This window comes from Microplitis demolitor, chromosome 10 (assembly GCF_026212275.2).
Source record: "Microplitis demolitor isolate Queensland-Clemson2020A chromosome 10, iyMicDemo2.1a, whole genome shotgun sequence".
Classification (NCBI taxonomy): domain Eukaryota; kingdom Metazoa; phylum Arthropoda; class Insecta; order Hymenoptera; family Braconidae; genus Microplitis; species Microplitis demolitor.
The window spans coordinates 15,893,466-15,900,497 of NC_068554.1; the positions used below are offsets into that span (position 1 = coordinate 15,893,466).

Sequence of the window (7,032 nt, forward strand, 5' to 3'; positions counted from 1 at the left end):
TTAAAAATTTCGGGAAGTTATTGTTTTCACCCCGATTTTCGAAAATCGAGTTTTCATCAGATGTCGACGTTTTGAGGTCCTAGGAAGCTATTCTGACTATTTTCAGAATGATGTCCGAGTGTGTGTATGTATGCGTGTGTGTACGTGTGTGTGTGTGTGTGTGTGTGTGTGTGTGTGTGTGTGTGTGTGTGTGTGTGTGTGTGTGTGTGTGTGTGTGTGTGTGTGTGTGTGTGTGTGTGTGTGTGTATGTAAACTCTTTGTAACTTTTAAACTAATGAATCGATTTGGATGGTTGAGGTAGCAATCGAAAGAGCTTGTTGGCTTTCAACTTTCCTGAAAATTTTAGATTATTTGATCGAATAGACTCGAAAATATTGGCGAATTACGAAAAAAAAAATTTTTTTTTAGTTTTTTATTGATTTCTCAAAAACGACTTATACGATCGACTTCAAAATCTAATCAGCTCTAGTACTCAATAAAACGCGCCGATTGCCACGTCAACTATCAAAATCGATTGATTAGTTCAAAAGATATCGGCGTTGAAAAGTTAAAAAAATAACATTTTATGTTACTTTTTCCGGATAAATCATAATATAACGTATTAAAATGTGCCTGATATCATACCAACTCATCTTTTTTATGGTTTCTATTGATCATATAATGTCATCGAACTTGGTTTTTATTTTAAATCATATTATCGACAAAAAAATCGATAAAACGTAGTTTTTAATATTTTCATCGGATATTTCATATTTTATTGTTTCTTACATGAGTCAAAACTTATTTAAATCTTGATTTTGATCCCTGATATTGATTTCTGCCTCAATACACTTATTTTACTGAACATAATCAGGAACTAAATTTTAAAAACCGCTTCATTCATGATTTTCGATTCTTAAATTTTCAAACTTCAGCATAGTAGGTAACTTGTTAGAGCTTGAAAAGATCGTAAAAAAACATTGCATGTGATAGCATCTTCGAGCTCGAAGAGCTCGAAAATATATCTACACTAATGTTTTCGAGCTCTTTGAGGTCGAAAACAGCGGGAAGTTTTGGGGCTGGCCCGCAGGGTCAACCGACGCCCAGATTTTTTTCGTAATGAATGGTAATTTTTACAATTTTTTCGAATTTTTCCAGCTTTAGAGGGTGAATAGACTAAAAAAATTAAGATGCGAATTGAAGACATCAAAAGATATAAAATTTTATCTGAATTGGACCAGAAGAAGTTTTTTTTTTCATGAAAACTATATTTTTTCGGAATTTTCGAGAGTTTCGTGTAATTTTTTCACATTTAAAATGGCTCGTGGTCTCAATAAAGTTTCAATTTATATTCAGCGGATCGAAATACATGAAAATCACGCTTAGTTTAGTTCCAAAACATTTTTTTATCATTAAAACTGCCAATTTTCATCATTTTTACGGTTTTTTGAAGTTTTCTCGAAATTTCGAGGGTGTAGGGGTCAAACTGACCTCGAATTCGGATTCACCGGACCAAAATATGTACCCGTAGGTAGGTCCAGTCAAATGCACATTCTACTTAATTTTTTTTGTGTGCCGGTGTAATGTTCATAATCATTGGTACTTATAGGTTGTAATGACATTGGCTGACGGAATTTGAGGTTATAATAGACTCATGAGAAAGTTATTTTTTCGATGTTCTACAGACATCCATACATAGTTATGATTTTGCTAACTTTTAGATTTCTTTTAAATGACCTCAACATAGAGTTATCAAAACGATAACATTGTTCTGAGCTCTTAAAGGTAACATTTTTTGAATAACCTTATCTCATCTTTTTGACATTGATGCTGGACGGGAAGACGTTGCCATGACAATTCAATCTACATCGTGTATTCAACAGTACAACATCGTGCTCCCAAACCGCTTTGATTTATTATAATTTTGCTTCTGTGAAAATTCCGGTTAACTTACGCAGAAATATTCTTAATAATTTGCTAGTATATCAAGGCTACTAATTATTGAGTATACACTGATTTGTTGCCCGCGACTAATTACATAAACCAATTGTCGCGTGTTTAACCTCTACTGACGGCGCGTCGAGATTTTTATACGTGAATTTATGTTGTTGCATTCGCTATCAAGTATTTTTCTCACGAGTTTTTTTCAGTGTAAATATTGTAAATAAAACAGCTAATTTATTGTCTTTTATTCTTGTGTTAATTTTAATTATTGAATAATCCAAACCTACACCAGAACCCTTTTGTGCATTCACTCAATTGTACATGGTGCATTATTTATGTATTAGGTGTACAAAAAAGTTCTACCCGTTTTTTGTCAAAAAAATATATATTTAAAAATTTTCTGTTTATCATTTAAATTAAAATCTCCGTTTGTGAATTTCCGAAACCATCTTCGACAAGTACTGTCATCAATAACACTGTCACCATAAGTTGCACAGATTATTCTTTGAGCTTCAGCAGCACTTTTTCCTTGATGAAATTCATATAAAAGACAATGGCGGATATGCTCATTACTTACTTCCATTTTTAACTTAATAAAAAAATATATATATCGAAGATTAATATATTAAAAGTTTGATGAATTTAAAGAGTACAAACAGCTGTGCATGTACATATACGTATTCATAGCTAACCTATAAATAGCTGTTAGATAACTCCATCTTTGAAAAACGGGTAGAACTTTTTTGTACACCTAATAAGATGTATCAATTCGATCATTTGTGTTAAGTAATGCCATGGATTGTTCATATTCATAAGTATGTAGCATAAAAGCTTATAAAACTTATTTCAGCCAGTTAATGACGTATTTTTCGGGCATGAGTTACCTAAATATTACTTTTGCAGGTAATTTCATTATATACTAAAAAATAAGAGCCATTTTTCCAATAAGTTTTACAATTTAACAAATATTTTGAAATTTGGATCCAAAATATTAAATTTTGGAAACTGCTTTTTTTAAACAGTCGTAAAAATTGAGAATTTTATTTTAAATTATTCAATACACTGAAACTATAAGTCTTCTTACGTAGTGGAGAGGACTTTTGTAACGGTTTCCAATTACCTCGTGTCAAATTGGTGTCCACCAGGAACATCGATGGGACGTTGAGCAATGAAAATACAAGAACTTACCTTGATCAGGAATTGAATCTTCCGTGTGAATACCTGTTGCACGCGTAATTGTTCGACCTACGAATAACGCCAAAATTCCACACTTCTAATAATTAAAATCTCAATTACTCAATACAAAATCTTATATAAAATACCAGTAATATACGTCCGTAACTTCTCACGAGAACCAAGAGTGAAACTCTTCCCTTCGAAATGTCATCTGGTTACTTAATTCCAGTACACCAACTGCATAGCGCCTAGGGAATTATTAGGGCCCTTATTTATTGTTGTTTCTGCAACAGTTTTGAGCAAGCCCACACTCTATCGCTCAATGAATAAATTAATATACAGATTTTGGGCTTCTCCTTCAGTCATGGCCCCACATAGACTAAACTGGTGTCGTTTAACATGATTCAGCCACGTAGATGTCTGCAAGGTCATCTGCAGGGCACTGGACCAAAGTCTATTCCAGTGCGGTGACTCAGGAGCTCTGAGGTGAGGCACGCCTCCTGAGAATAAATCGTTTTCGCCCAATACAGAGTACTGGGACTCTGGATGTTAAGGCGAGCAACTCAAGATTAGTCCATGATTTTTAGGCTTCTTGCTAGTCATGGTGTCAGTTAATTAACTCAACTTTTTAGTCTCCAGCAATTTTACAGCCTCAGATAATCGTCTCGTCACAACGTAGTATCACTGATTATTTAATTTCTATGCATATAAGTATGTATATTCACATATTATAAGATCGATACTTACTTTTGAAAATTTGTCACAATCATTCTTTCCCGCAGTTTAGCTTCAGATTGAATTGAAAACTGCGTTACTGTGGTTGCATTATCGTAAACAAAATGACTATAAATATCACATTTCATTATGAGAAACGTAATGAGAGTAATTTCTGTCTCAAAAGAAAGAAACTCACATTGAGTCTTGGTGAAGACTTAAGTCATGCGCCATCCACGCTAAGACTTTCTCAACTGAATATGCCAGGTACATATCTAATATCTTTGAACCTGATTTCGAAAGCAGTCTACCCTATATTTTCCAAAACCTCTGATTACGAGTTTATTCTACTCTGGTGTGGGTGACTTGTAATTAGATTCTCAAAAGAAATCCAAATTAGTATAAAAAAGGTTGATACGCTTCTGCTTGTCAGTTTCTCACTTGTTCATTAAAAAAAAAATGACTATCAATATATGAACCTTAAGAACTACCTCTTAAATAAGTTAACTAAAAGGTTCAGGCTCCTCCCAGATATATTTTTCTACAGAAATGTATCTCTTGGAATTTAACATAGAATGGCTGTCAATGCGAAATTTCATACAGAATCTTCTCAACTAGATCAAAAACCGCATAGAAACCAATAGATACAGAGGCCCCCCTGCAGGAATTATATCCAGGGGTTTAACATGGTATACCTTCTTTGTACGAATACTATGACTTTTTATACCTTGAAATAGTGAACAAACCGAGATTCAAAGACGTCTTTTACACTATTAAATAGTAATCCAAATTCGTCGACTTTCTGCAAAATGTTCAGAGAATTTTGAATTTTGGCTCTTAACTTTTGCATCACTTCCCCATGACCGTGATCAGCAACTTGAATAAACCTGATACTACTGTTCGTCCGTCCGTCAGTTTTTCATTATAATTTATGTTTTTTATTAATACTCAACAAATAAGGAAACTTAGAACCAGGAATCAAACAATCATCAATTATAGAAAATCAAATTCTCTGCGAAAGACGATTTATAAAATAGGCAAGAGGTAATCTTTCTATGAATTGATTCCTCTGTAGTAAATGTAGCATGTGTTAATTCTTGACAGGAGTTCGTATTTTAAAGTAAAAAAAAAGTAACTAAAATATCGTTGATATTATTGAGATATTTATTGATAATCAATTAATCATATAAAGTAATAATACAGGAAATTACGTTATTTTCGTCTCGATAATTATCCTGACAGATTATTGTTATTATTTATTATCCTCTTGACCACATCCAATCCCACATAGGCATACATGCACCTTGCCAGAAATGGGCGCTGCAGACATGATGTTTACAACAACGATAACCCCATGACGGATGGCACTGAAAACAAAAACAATATGATTAACTCGGTAAAAACGAATCATGTATGGCTCATATGTGACCCTATATGGCCATATATAATTTCTACATGATTTGATGTATCGCTATGGATGGCCATGTATGGCTACGTATGGTCAGGTATACTAATAGATAGTTATACGTCAGAGTACACCATTTTCTCGTCTCGGAAATTATATATGACCATACATGACAAATACATGTATAGCCATATATAGGCCTATAGAGATTTCAAGTAATTCTATATATGATTATATATAAATATAAATGGCCATATATGATTATATGTAGACATACTGCCTTATATGATTATATGTGGACATATATAAGCACTTATAAAAGTACATGATTCATCATTTACTCATCTTAGATATATATGATCATTTATGGCTTGATTGAAGCATATATAACCATGTAGGGCCATATATAGTTTCCAAGTGATTTCGTATATGACTATGTATGGTCATATATATGACTATATATTTCAATATATACCTATTCATCAAAGTACATTATTTGCTCTTTTCTTATCTTCAATATAAAATGAAAATTATATTTGACTATGGATGGTTAACCAATGATGATAACAATAATAATAATAATAATAATAATAATAATAATAATAATAATAATAATAATAATAATAATAATAATAATAATAATAATAATGATAATAATAATAATGATAATAATAATAATAATGTAATTTTATGGAGATAAGACTTATGTCCCCTGACGGCTATAAGATAAAATATTATACAGGGTGTATAAAATTGATAATTATATATAATGCAATTTGAAACTTGATCGTCGAAAAGTAGGATATATCTGTACATTCAAAATTAAGTACTCAAATATATAAATTTTCAGGTCTTTTATCATAATCAATATAATTGAAGCATATATGGGCTATACATTCATTGAGTGATTCTATATAAAGCTACATATCCGTGAAAAACGAATCATCTATGGTCATATATGCTGAATAGGTATGTGTAAACATTACAATTTTTGATAGTCATAAATGCATCGTATATGCCCATTAATGAATTATTCACAAATAACTAATATACTTATGTATATGCAATGGTTTTTACTCAGGTTTACTAAATTGTAATAATTACTCACCCATTTGCCATCACAACCTGGACCAGGAGGTTTAGTATATGCGGTACTGGAATATATGCCAATTAATAAGAAAATAGATAATAATAAAATAATTTTCGCCATTTCGATTCTATGCCTGGAGCTGGAAAATTGAAATAAATATTTTTGATAAGCAATCAAGATTCTGTAGAAAGTTATTAAAATATTCTTATAGGATACTGAATTTCTCCTCGAAAAATATGCTGACTTTTTTATATGACTCAATAGTAATAAATTTGCCTTAGTTCAAATTGAACGATAATAAAATTAGAAAAATTTTTTATAGATTTCTATAATAAAAATTTCAGTCCAAGAAATTAAAAAAGATACCTTAGATCAACTATCTATCGATGCAAGACTAAGAACTGAATTCTGAATAGGCTACTTGTCAATTTAAAGTCAGTGATTCCCTTATTTGTTCGCTTTTTTTATCTTATAATTTTTTTTTTAATTTCTTTTAACAGAAACGAAATAAGTTATCGCAGTTTTCATTGCGTCACATTGATTCCTTGACATTTTAATCCATCAGATAAAAATCTAAGGTCAATTGTTTATTATTCATTTAAACTATCGATGAAGTTAAAGATCAAGGGGGTGGAAACAATAAGAAAAATAAAAAAATTAACTCCCAAGGATTCACAATTAAATTGTTATTCTAATTTATCGACGATCGAGTTCATCAAGAAAT

General features: G+C 31.5%; 1 long non-coding RNA gene across 1 annotated transcript; it reads right to left on the bottom strand.

The window, feature by feature from the left end:
* Positions 1–4,956: 4,956 nt before the first annotated feature.
* LOC103573781 (uncharacterized) lies at positions 4,957–6,727 on the bottom strand. The gene is made up of 3 exons (XR_549186.1): positions 6,675–6,727; positions 6,327–6,447; positions 4,957–5,180 (listed from the first exon to the last, which is right to left on the bottom strand). It is a non-coding gene; the product is annotated as an uncharacterized LOC103573781 (long non-coding RNA).
* Between the last annotated feature and the right edge of the window lie 305 nt (positions 6,728–7,032).